General features: G+C 37.3%; 1 protein-coding gene across 2 annotated transcripts in view; it reads left to right on the forward strand.

The window, feature by feature from the left end:
• Positions 1 to 4,285: 4,285 nt before the first annotated feature.
• The window catches only part of LOC105388774 (UNC93-like protein), a 58,778-nt gene continuing 49,804 nt past the window's right edge, over positions 4,286 to 13,259 (forward strand). The window contains exons 1-2 of one of the 2 annotated variants that reach the window (XM_011559743.3): positions 4,286 to 4,460; positions 5,399 to 5,463. The gene's annotated coding sequence lies outside the window, so the exon portion shown is untranslated. Of the gene's footprint in view, positions 4,461 to 5,393; positions 5,464 to 13,259 lie in introns of those variants that run through there. The other variant, XM_011559742.3, reaches the window with a different exon arrangement.

Below are 13,259 nucleotides of genomic sequence, written 5' to 3' on the forward strand. Positions count from 1 at the left end.
CACCTAACCGTACATAAAGCCGTCGTGGATCCCGGTTGTTGTTTCAGACGGATTTACCACTTACCAGACAAATAATTATCTCAGCACCAGCTTGCTCATGTTACGGTCTACCAACCCGCGGGCCTAGTCCGCGTGGTATACTAACAACGCCTAAAACCCTTCATTCATTGGAGCCCCGGGTTTAGTTATTTACATATATGTATTGTATACCTAAGGTACTTTAAGTATTAAATTGTTTCAGTCGATGTTCATTCAAACCACTCTTGACCAACTCCAAGGATTTATTATTGTTTTGGTTATACGACCACCGCATTAGCTAGACTAGAGATAGAAGCAGAAGACCACGAAATATTCTAACAACCTTCAACTTATTTTTTTAATTTAATATTTACCATTTTATGATGTGTTTAAGAATAATAATATACATTACAGCTACGGCAGCTCTATGTTATCAAAATGTACCTACATATTTGCATAGATGTTTGTGGCCACGGCCGTGGTCAATGTCAGCGATCGACTTCGCAAAATAATAAATTAAATAAAGAAGGATAAAGGTACGATGATGAACCTCACCTCATTTAATTGCAGAGGTCAACATAACTTTATTGTTTTTTCATGTTTGTTGCATACTATTGCTTACCGTGAACCGTGTTTGGTTAGCACATAACAAAACTAATTACCTGACGTCCGGACAGTTAGAAGAGTCAGAACCCGGCAGCTACTCAGAACCGTCTCGCCTCCTGTGGCTAGAATTCTTTATAATAATGGACTGTATACACTCACTATATCGACTCCGTAGCATCACCGGAACGCCTAGGTCATCGGACGGGCAGTCGGCCGGTGGACCACTCGGTCAAAACTCCACAAACTCAACAATTAGCTCGGTCGCGGGGTTGGTGCTGGGTGCTGGGTGGCTTGGATGAGCTGTGACCTTTAGAATACTATATAATGAAGATTCGCCTGTGCTGCTGATGTGAATGAGCATACATATAAAACAGTCAGTCCATGCATACTTATCATTGGTCGACTGTCTGCGTGGTGCTTTCAGTCATCGGTGTCTGTCGCATCGCATTGGATGATGGAGCACATGTATACTGGACAAACAAGAGGAAGGAGTAAGTAAAATTTAGTACGTAGGTATTGCTTGCACAGGTATAATTTACTTTAGCAATTAGATTGGCTGCTGAATCCTCTATGATGGTAAGTTGCCATAGATGAAATTTCAAATACATTTTATTATAATTAATTAAAAAATATATTATAAATCCCTAGATTATATAGTAAAAGTTAAACAAATGTTTTTTTTTTAAAAGACTATATTTTTTATGATTAAAAAAGGGGAATTATAAAACGAGCGAACAAAAAAAAACTTTGCGACTGATGATGACATACTGTTTTAATAACTTGAGCGGTATGAATTTGAGTAAGCGAAAAATTAACTAAACTGACGACGAATATTGATTTATAATAAAATCCAGAACGAGCTTACAAAAAGTGGACTGTGATAAATCCATTTCAGATATTAAAATTTTATCCGAGCGACTTAATTACTAAGTGAGCGACTGGAAATACAGAGAGGGCAACTTCAATATTAAGATATATTCGATTTTTCTAAGTGAGGTTATACTTAGCGAACTACTAAAAAGTTCACTTTGAGCAAAGTTTTGTATGCTGCTTTATTAATTATTATTGGATACTGATATTCTATTTGAGGGCGTATGTTTTTTATTTTGATACGCTTTTTAATGAAAACTACAGATTTTTAAATGCACTGGCAAAAAGGATCGTGCGACTGTCCCGGATTTTTCAATAGATATGTATGCAAACACGTTTTGGGGCTATCAATTCGGCTCAAACTAACAACACCACCACTGGAAGCAAAATGATACCCATTGGACAAAAAAGAAAACGAGGCCGGCCCAATAGTCCAAGCCCGCACTTATTTACCAGTGACGATGAGTAGTAGGGCTCCTCATACCTATCAATGTTTCTTAGTATTTATAACAAGTTTTTTTTTTAGTTGACTGAAGCGTCTTATTTAAATTTTTGTTCATTTTATTGAAATAAATGCATGCATATTACTTTATTTTTATGGAGTACATTGTTTTATTTAATTACCCTTATATTTCAATAATAAAATTTCTCAACTAATAGAATAGTGTTTCTTCAAATAGTTATTTCATATTATTTTTATTTTTTAAATGTGAGCTCATTATACTCTGCTCATTAGTGTATTTTTCAAAGTGGTTTTTGTATTGGAAACACTTCATTTTAAGATAAAATGCCGCTCAGTATAAAAAATACATTTGCCAAATATTGAAAAAAATGCAGGACGTAACGTTGACACTCAAACAAATATTAGGTCGCTCAAATATTATGAAGCTCATTTTTTATTTTAAGTAACTCAAATTAATGTTTGTAAGTTGCTGTTCTGTTGATTTCTCGTCACTCGCAGTCAGTCGCTCACTTAGTAATTCTATAACCCAAATTAATTAATTTTGACACTTAGAACTGTAATTTACAGTCACTCGTTTTATTGCTACCCATTAAAAAAGGGTTAACGGGCATTAGTAGCGCTGCGAATTCGATATTATATGAAAGCTTGCATCTTTTACCAATTGGTAGGGTATGCCATAGTGTTAATTGTTGTAGTCGTAGACGAAAGCATGATTTAACACCTAAGAATGATTCAGAAGCACCAAAACAACACATCTGCAGGACTCCACTGCTGGGGCACGGGTCTCCTGCCAATGAAGGAAGGCTTTTAGTGTGGGTTGGTGGACCCCAACGTCCCCAAGCACAAAATAACATATTGTCACATAATTTTTAATTCCTTACTTCGTAACTTTTACAACTAAATAGCATATTTTATTAGAAAATGTGGTGGGCGGGTAATAATTATTAGGCTATCAATTACATTCACCAAAGCATGCGGGTAATATTTGCATTACTGATTAAGTTTCTTGTAAAAGTTATTCTTAGAACAGGTACTATCTCCTCCGATGCATACCGAGGGCTATCCAATATAAATAATGGATAAGGATATCGGTATTGCGAATTAGCTGTTGCTCAGCATTGCGCTTAAAATGCTTGGTTGTGTCTGCGGTAGGTACGAAATTGACTTAGAAATAGCTATTATAAGTATAGTTACAAAATATTACTAAACATGTATTAGTATTTCTTTGATAAACAATATACAAACAAGAAGGAGTGTCAGAGCAAAAAACACGTCTCGACAAATTTAATAACATCTCACTTTCCAAGCGAGCTTATTGGTACAATGGTTATCATAAGGTTGAACTTAAAATGTTATTTCGCATTATTTTATACCCTGTATACCTATCTCAGTGCTAGGGAATGGACGGGAGGTCTAGCATAGCGACTAATTATGATTGTGTTTGAATGCTAAATTGTACCAGTTACCTCTAGCAGTTAAGCCCTGCTTTATAAATAAACAAAGTAACTGCTCCCCCGTCGATAAAAATGGTATGATTGTTCGATTGTTTGTCTAAGCACCAATCCAAATATACGAGACGTCTTACTCATTGCCGATTACAAATAAACGTTTTAATTATTTGAAGACTTCCAGGTCTCAAACTGGGGAGCTATTGCTAACTATTTAATAAGGTTAGGTTACCTACTTATGTTTTTCAGAATATTTATAAAATTAAAAAAAAAACATCTGTTGTACACGGAATGATAGTTTTTGGTTAGTGTTGCACGTCATAATCATCAAAACTGCAACTCCATAATACCTAGTCCTTTGGAACTAACTGGAGAGGGCTTTTAGCACTAGAGGCCAGCGCTTTGTCCACTGGACGGAAGGGTCATCGAGCTTTAGCAACGCAAATTAGAGAGATGTCATGTCGTTCTGAATTCAGTGATATTTATTGCCAATGAGTTGCTTGGACTATACGTGATGTACAATGTTTAGTTGTATTGTATACAGACAAGTATCATGAACGTATCAGAAAAAAAATATGTACAAACGCAGCAAACCAATTTGGGAAATGGTCTAAGCTTTGGAGGACGGGATTTAGGTACTTAGATCGAATACGTGCAAAGGTTGCATATTCCACTCGAGTGATCCCTGTGCGGAAATTTACCAGTAAACCGAAATACTGTAAGGTAAGTACATCGCACACGATCTATACGTGGTGGTAAAAGCTTTCCAATGCTCCACAGCTCATATCCAACAGGGGATTCCTGCGGGGGTTGATGATGAGGATGCTTCTGGTGCTGCGCGTGCGCCGGCGGGGTGCAGCGCGGCATATAGCGGCCCCCGCGCGCGCGGCCTTCAGTCCACCACGAGCCGGGCACCCGCCGACACGTCGCGCCACTCGCCGCTCCGCCACCGCGCACACTCCACGACTCTCAACACGCGATTGTGTCCACTAGTGAGCGTGCGCCCTTTCTCTCACGCGCAGTGTTCGTGCCGCGTTCGTGAATGCAAAACCGGACTAGGGGAACCCGGGGTAAGATGGGGTCGCGGGGTAAGACGGGACCCCCCACTTATATGCAAAACTATACATCTTAGGAATCTGAGTAATGAGCCAATAGAAAGGCTTAAATGATTGACCTTTAGTGCGCCAGTGTCAGCAGGTGTGAGCGCATGCGTTTTTTGTGTAAGCTCAATTGTTTGTTTTTGCGTAGTGTCCATGTTATTTTTGACCGGTAGAAACAACGTCACAACACAGTAAGTAAAACAGTGGCATTTTTGGTAATTGTGTATTTTATTTAAGGTTTGGTACGCTTTGTTTAAATATGTGCAAAATCACTTTAACATTGAAAATATTTTTTTTATGAATTATTTTTATAAAAAATATAACGTGGGGCAAGACGGGGTATTTTTGGAGGGGCAAGATAGGGTACGGATCTAGCTTAGTTAAGATTTTTTTTTCTCCAACTCGATAATTGACATTGTAGAAGGGCTCTAAAAGGGCTACAGGGAAGTTGGCTAAAAGACCAAGCAAATACTGCCTACGAAGAAGAATAAGAGCGAAGATGACTGTGTCTACCTCTACTGTGAGGATATCAACAGTCCTACTTTAAATCTAAGGAAAAGTGGGTCGGATTTCAAAGGTGCAGGCGTTGGGCTCACACTGAAGGTGCTGGTGTTGACGATAACATCACAGAAAAAGTATTGTTTGTCTGTTTTGTGCCCCACATAGTATACTTACCCCATCTTACCCCGTACATGGGGCAAGATGGTTTATTTCCCATTTTTTACATTTCTTAAAATAAGTCAATTGTAATGATTACTTTTTTGGCAAAAGCTGTGCCAAAGTGTTCGTCATTAAGTTCCTAATGAGCCATAAATAATTGATAACGTTGTGGTTATAAATACCTGTTGTTTTTTTGATTTTCCCTTAGCGACCCCGTCTTACCCCGGGTTCCCCTACTCTCTTAACACTACACAGCCAGCAGTACGCAGCCGTTTGGACCATTCAAACTTTTCGACAGGTGAGCATTGAGAATCATTTTATTATTATGCCCAGCGAATTTTGCAAGAGCGTACCAGATGACAGTTGCCGTCGATTTAGCTGGTGTCGAGACGAGTTCTGGCCGATGACACAGTGACGGTTACTTTCCAAACAGTGGTCCTTCCAGGCGGCGGCGGTGGTGGAGGCTCGGACTAGGCTGTCGGGGCTGTAACTTCGCAGAACTGTCGCCGTCGATACCACATTGGAGTGCCGCGAGCGAGAACCATGTTTAACAGTTTAATGAGAGGGTATTTGTAAATATTGGGTGGCCGGCGCCGCGGCGGTGAAGGCTGCCCGTGCCTCCTTGGGGCTTCTATGATATTTTCAGGATCGGTAATGAACGTATTTAACATATCTTTCAAGTACTTAGGTTGTCGACGAGTATGTGTCGATTCGACGCGTGTGTTTGGTTCTTTTGTTCGTAAGTTATTCAGCACCGACTGTTATGGAACACAAAAACCCAATATCACCTACGAACGCCGTAAAATAGTTGAGTAATATGTAAAAAGGCGATTTCACACTATTGAAGGAGTGAAATTTAAAATAACATAAAATTATAGTGTAACTACCTACCTATTACCTAAACAAAACCAAACCAAGAATAATAAACATTTACCGACTGATAATGATAACTTAAATAATTCTTTCCTACCACATAATGCATAGGTATTTTAGGTATAGGGGCTGACATATTTTTTACATTTAGCAAATGACCAACCAACAAGTGATTAGTCTGATTAGTTTATTTAAACGCAATTTTATTAACCGGTTTAATTTCCCGTTTCTCGTACCGTCGAATTACTTTAAAATATCCAATGATTTTAACATTTTTACTCTGAACCACAAACAACAAAAAAACAATAATACTGAATACCTCACTATGTGTAACTTTTTACTGTAAAATCGTGCATACTGCAGCATAGTTAGGTAGGAGCAGGAACTATGTACATATAGCAATAAAGAGTTTAAATAAATAAATAAATAGGTAGCATACTGGTAAAACTTAGATTACTTACCTAGAAACTGGTAAAAACTAGCTCAAAAATATTCCACTTTTAATATAATTCATGTATTATATGTACAGAATTTAAACATAAAGGAATATAGGATAAAATATAATAAAACATTGATTTCACTATTATTTTTTGGCAACTGTAACACATTATCGCCATAATTACTTAATATAAAGTACGAGTTTTTAAATAATTCTATATGAATCTTCTCTGATACTAATGACCTATTATACCTATTATAAGTTGTTGAGGTATTATATACCTCAACAACAAAAGAAAGCTCATTTTAATAAACAGAAAGGTGCTTGCTTCCTTTGGCTTTTAACCGGCTTCGAAGAAAGGAGGAGGTTCTCAAATCGTCTGTATTTTTAATAATCAGTAAAATATTTTTTAAGGTATTTTTTTTTATTTTAAATAAGTACCTAGTTTTTTTTATTTAAGTAAGTAAGTAGATACAGTTTTTCAGTACTCTGAAATGTAATGCAGTTGATGTCTAAAATCATATCCTAGCAGCAAATGCAATAAAAAACCGTAAAATTTCTTCAACCACTTAGTACGAAAACAATGAATTAGTCTGTAATTAAAACTTATAAAATACATTATAAATTTAACATACTTATACCTACAATATAAATAAAAAGAGTGCTGAAATAAGATACCTACCTATGTACCATAGTTTTCAATAAACTATACTTACTGGTTGAGGCAAAGGCGGTTTTGATGCGGATGTGATCGGTTCCTCAGTCTAAAACAACTTAATTTAGGTACCTCTAATATTGCATATTAGGCATATCCAATTTAAATGAAAAAATATATTATTAAAACATAATTATTGCGGACCAATATGTATATTTGACTAACTTAACGTACGTACGTACGTAGGTACGTAAGCGGGATAGATACTCTGTAAGAATGAATAATCGAAGCTAGTATAATGAAATCTTTACAAGTTAACCGGTAATTCGATATACCTACCCACCAATAAATATTCGGTTATAAATATGCAGGTAATTAGGCTAGTTAAATCTGACAGCTTTGCGACGTTTTAATTGGCCTATAATAGTTGTACTTGATCTATTGAGTATTAATTTGCACTCTACCAACCTCCCGACATTTTAACTGCGGCAGGCTTGAAGCAGATCCAACTATACTGCATACTACATTCGTTCTTCTTTCAGTTCTAAATTTAAGATCTGTTTTGAGAATCAAACGTTTCTTTCTACCCTACTTGTACGAGTACGTACCCTATATTTACTGCATTCGTTCTTACTTGGCACAAAAGGTTGTTGCTTACGTTTATTGTTGTGAATAGTTTATCCTTGAAGAGACCGAAACCAGAGAGTTATTTTGGTTTTTATATTTATATATAGGGCATCCGTAAACGTATGGATCAACGGAAAATAAAAAGTGTGATAGGGGATATAATTTTCCTAAACAGTCATTTTCCAATTCGCCAAAACCAAATTGACCATTCCATGTGAAATATGCCACTAGTTAGGAATATTATAGCACTTCTAGATTCTGGATTATCTCAGTATTGAAATTATAATGTTCAGAAAATCTATTGTCTGAATCTTCGTATGAACTACATATTTCATTTACCTATCATTTTCGTTATTCGGAAACTTTAATAGCGGGATGGTAAAATATTTGTAACTTTGTTTTTTTTAACGTAATTTTTATATTCGAAAAAAAAAAGTTTTTCACCCATTTTATCCACAGTATTAATTAACACCCGAGTTTACAGGCAAGGAACAAAAACATAAGTAGTAAATATTTTGATTTATATTTTATGAACTTTATTTTTATTATTTTGCGTAGATAGTAAAGACACTGCCATTTCAACTGCATCTGTTAAGGTACATTGTAGTGGTCAGAAAACGGCCAGGCACGTGCTAGACAGGGACGGATAGGCCGCCTGCTACCATTAACAGTAACACATTTACGATAATTACTGTTTACACAACTTTTATCTACTCAAACCTTTGTATTTGTAAGTTAAAATGAATATGTGACCGGTGAGTAATGCACCACAATTTGCTGATTGCTTCGTGCCCGTTCGTTTCGTTCATTCAAATTATCGGAGCTCTGTGACGGTAACGTTTTATTATTGACTACCGGTGTTGTTTGTCTTTATCTCCAAAACTGCTAAGCTTGGATGGTGTGGTAAATAGGTCCAGTCAGAGATATTACCGGTATTTGAACAGAGAACCACAGATGATAAAGAAGAAAAGAAAAAGTAGATGTAGTACATACTATTTTCATAGGTCACTATAAATTCAAAATTTACACAAAACTAGGTATTTTATGTTTTATAAAGCACAAGAAAGCTTAGCTACAGATGTTTTAATTTTATTGAATCCAAACAATGGTACTTAAGTGTTTTTTGAGGCTAACAGTCCAAAATGGAACTAGAGGTCGATAAGATATTGAGAGTAAGTTCTTAGAATCAAAAACTGCATTTCGAGGTAGAACAAGGGAAACTTCGACTGGATAATGCTTCATACGTCTGGTACTATTGAGTTCCGATAAAACCTTACATCGACATTTTTAGATAAGCTGTCTGTTGGGTAGGTCTTAAGTTCTTGCGAAGCTCGTAGGTAGATAAACTCAAGTGCAAAACTGAGCCTATGTCAGTTTGTCGGTCAGTTTTTCTAAGCCAATTTTTCTCATCCTCTCGCAATCTCCTTATAATTTGTGGAGGTCTATACTCTACCTGTAGACAAGCTCGCTTCTCACCAATCGCTGGAGGTCGTTGGTATTTAGTGCTAACATAAATATTTAATAAAAATAATAAACTAGCATTTTCGCGCGAGCTTTGCATGAACTAGGCTATAAGTTTTTTTTCAATTATTGGTCCAGTAGGTTTTTAGTGTTTTCGTCAAATACAAACTTATATACAATATATACATCCTTCTTTATAGTGGTGAAGTATAATTTATGTATTTATGACACGAATCACATGATGCAAAATTCGTAAAAACTCCTGCTACTATCGAACCCCAAAAGTAAGTCACGTGTAGCACCTACTGTAAAAAACCGTTTCGTATGAAGTTTTAAATGTCAGTCATTTTGTATAGGTACCTAAACATTTCTTGTTCTGCAACTTAGTTCGTTTACTTACGCACGGAGTGGCACTTACTAACAGGTGTCTACTTTCTGGGTTTATTGAGGAAAAATATTTAAAATGTAAATATAAAAAAGGATAGGAAATATTTTATGTTAATGTTTAATGTATTACTTTGTAAGTATTACTGAGTAATTATGATATTTTTTTATCTACTGACTGATTCTGTATTAAATTCACGAACCAGTTCACATTCACACTGTGGACGTCAATCATATCTATGTCGAAATGCGACTTTTACATTATTATTATTGTTATTTCTTATGTTGCCTGTGGTTGTCCCACTGCTGGGAAAGGCCTCCTTATAAACTGCCCTTACGGTTCCCGATCCTGGGCCTCTTATGTCCATTCACGCAAAAATCTTTCGGTGTAGTAGCGCTATCCCCGTCTGGGTCTTCCGCACCGCCGACGTCCATCTCTGGGCATCCACTCGGTGGTGATTCTAATAGCCCACTGGTCTAGGTGCATGCGTCAGACGTGGCCTGCCCTCTCTCTAAGACGAAAAACGAAGTTTTGGAGTGCCAAGGCTCTATCTCGTTGCATTAAACGTGCCGATTATACAGCTCTCGTTGATCTCGTTCGGTCGTTTTTCGTCAGTATAGATAGAGTAACCCTCCAGACTCCAGGCCCACTTCAGCTTCGCGGTCTGTGCGCCCAGATCACATCAGTAGCAAGAGTCGAGGCGCGTAGTTAAGTTTTTCTTTCGATCTGAGGTAGTTTTTGACGACAAACTCTTCGATGAATTTCTTACAGAATAAATCTAAGTACCTATGCGACCGAAAACCAGAACGAAGTGGTGTTATCCGGATTTTTCGGAACACATTTTAGTTGAAGTAAATTATATTCAACATGCTTTAACAAACACTTTCAGGTATACGTACATTGGTAGATTAATTAATATTTGGCTGACATTTACTTGGGGACTCATGAATACAGCTATTTAACAAAATAATTCTTCGTCAATAAGCGTCTGCAATCCTAAATTACGTATCACATATTTATGTAAATCCAGCAATAACATTTAAGCATATTGGTGCACAAGGTTGTATTTGCTAGTCAGTTCTGTAGTTGGCTATAATTTTATCAGGTAAAAGGAATACTTAATTAAGAGACGATGCACCGAGGGTCAGATGTTGGCCGAAAGCACAATAACATTTACTTACTTAATATTGAAAAATGCAACACATATTAATATTGAGAAAAGTAAATGAAAACTTTGGTAGTGGTGCATAGTCCGTGTGTAGTGTTAATATTGGCTTTACTGGTATAACTAGTTTGATCTAGTCAGCATCGGTTCTCAGGTGGTATGGAGAAACGTGGACGGTGGACGAAGCATTGCATAACTCACCGGGGACGTTCAAACTGTGTTTAAATAACACTTAATTTTGTATTCGTCGGAGAATGAAAGTCGATTTGTTTTATATACCTACCCTATTTATACATGGGCTTACGTGCAGCTGCGTAGGTCCAACAGTCAACGCGTTACTCCGTGCTCCGTGCGTTACTGAAATCTAATCCAATACAGCATCATTAAAAAAACACTCAAGTAGCAGTAAAGTTTACGGTAAATTAGTTTGCGACAAACAAAATACATGTCGAAAACTCAAAAAGTTATTTTATGCCTGCAGTTGTCTACCGGCCATCTGTCTTGTCAAGCCCATTATCTTCGGGATTCAGTCTGAATGTTACCGTGAAATTCGGATTCATGTTCGTTCGTACGTAGCTGGTACATGCTACCTCGCCGTGTCGCCGTCGCGCCGGAGGATAACGAGACTCCATATCTTCGCAATTTTGCAGCATGTTTTGTGCCCACGATGATTTCTCGCGATACTTGACATTGTTTGTTGACCTCGAAAACTTCGGAAAGTACTTAAGCATTCAGAGCAATATTGATGCCATTGATGGGTGGGTAAACAGTGGACCGCCGGTGACTCTCCGCTTTAAACGCTCGATTGCCATTGCTGATCCGGTAACTATTTTAGAGGAGTTTTTGCGCTGCTTGTTGTTTATTTTTTCAGCTTATAAATAGTCTTAAGCGAGAACCAAGAACTGCCAATAACCGGTTTTGAAAACGGATTCCAAGATAAGCAAGGAACCAGTTTGGAGCAGCTGACCGCCCTCGAGCGATTTTAGCATCACTGCGGCGGCGGCGGCGGCGGCGGCGGGCGTCGCAGTCAGCAGTTGGGCAGGCGGAGGCTGTGCAATATGTATGTACGTCTGCACGCCGCGAGCCCGGAGCCCCGACCCGCCAGGCCGAGCCCGCGGCGCCAGACTCGTTTTATTGCAGCGGCAGGCGCGCCGGTCCACGGAGGGACGCTGTGGGACCACTACTGTTACTTGCACGCTTTTCCGGTTCAGTCTCATCGCGACAAATTAAATGTTACATTGACACCGCCGCTGGGCGATTGACCTCGCTTTTAGGTAAACTTCTTTCAACGACCTTGAGGAGAAATGAAAATGGCGAAGGCGCGCTTAGCGAGGCATGTCGCTGGCGATGGCGGTGCAATTACTGATATTTTCGGTGTTATCCTTCTGTATTCTGTACAAAGAACAGTTGTAAAAAATAACAATAAAGCTTGGCAACTAGTTATGAAAAGCGATAAACGATTTCGCGAATTTCGAAATTGTGATTTCATTTTCGGGCTTAGACACAATGATACAATATGCTGCACATGTAGGTTTCGGCTTAGTACTTATAAGTACCCTTTTTGCAACATCCTGTATAGGTAGGTAGTATATAATAATTATGTTACAGGGTATAGTCTTTTTCAGGAAGTATGGTGTAGAAAATAATAATAATTAATATGATAAGTCATTATTATAGCAACCGTTCTCCAAAACTAACTTACTTACCTACTTCTAAAATACAACTAAAGTTGTGTACTATAATGATATAATGATCTACCCGCGTTTCAGCTTACCTTAACCGTTATTATATAACACCCTTAACTTAATAAATTGAAAACTTTTATCTGAATAACTATTCGATAATTATTTAATATATTTATTAAAGGAAAAATAATTGGCATAATATAAGAAAATAACGCGACTTTGTTGGTATTTATTAGACCCCAGGATTCCCAAGTCATAAGGAAAAGTATGGATGGACAAATAAAAAAGTATCAATTTAAAACATATAAGAAAAATTTTGGAAATATCCTACACGATAGTAAAATACTTTACGAAGATATTGATTCTCAAAAATTACCTGTGCTTTTAGGCGTTAATGTAGTGCCAAAACCTTTCGGTTTAGTATAAACGTATACCACCTAAGTATTTCAATAAGTAAAACAGTATATTTTGCAAATAATATATTTATTCACTGCTGGTTACGTATATAATTATGTGCTTATCATTGGCCCTGTCACTAATAATATTTCACCCATATGTAGTGCATGGGTAGTAAAAGTGGAAATAATAATATATACGCTTTTATTTGTCTAATGAACTTAACGGATTAATCACGTAGTAAGTAATACAACCTGTTTTACTACACTCGCGAGCAACCAAATCGACTCAAGCCTTCACGGCGCACATATACATTGATTTTCCTAAAACGATAAATGGTAAATATAAAAGTGATATGTCATTCGAAAGCTGAAGAATTAGGCTTTCAATTAAGATCAATACCATAAA

This window comes from Plutella xylostella, chromosome Z (assembly GCF_932276165.1).
Source record: "Plutella xylostella chromosome Z, ilPluXylo3.1, whole genome shotgun sequence".
Classification (NCBI taxonomy): Eukaryota; Metazoa; Arthropoda; class Insecta; order Lepidoptera; family Plutellidae; genus Plutella; species Plutella xylostella.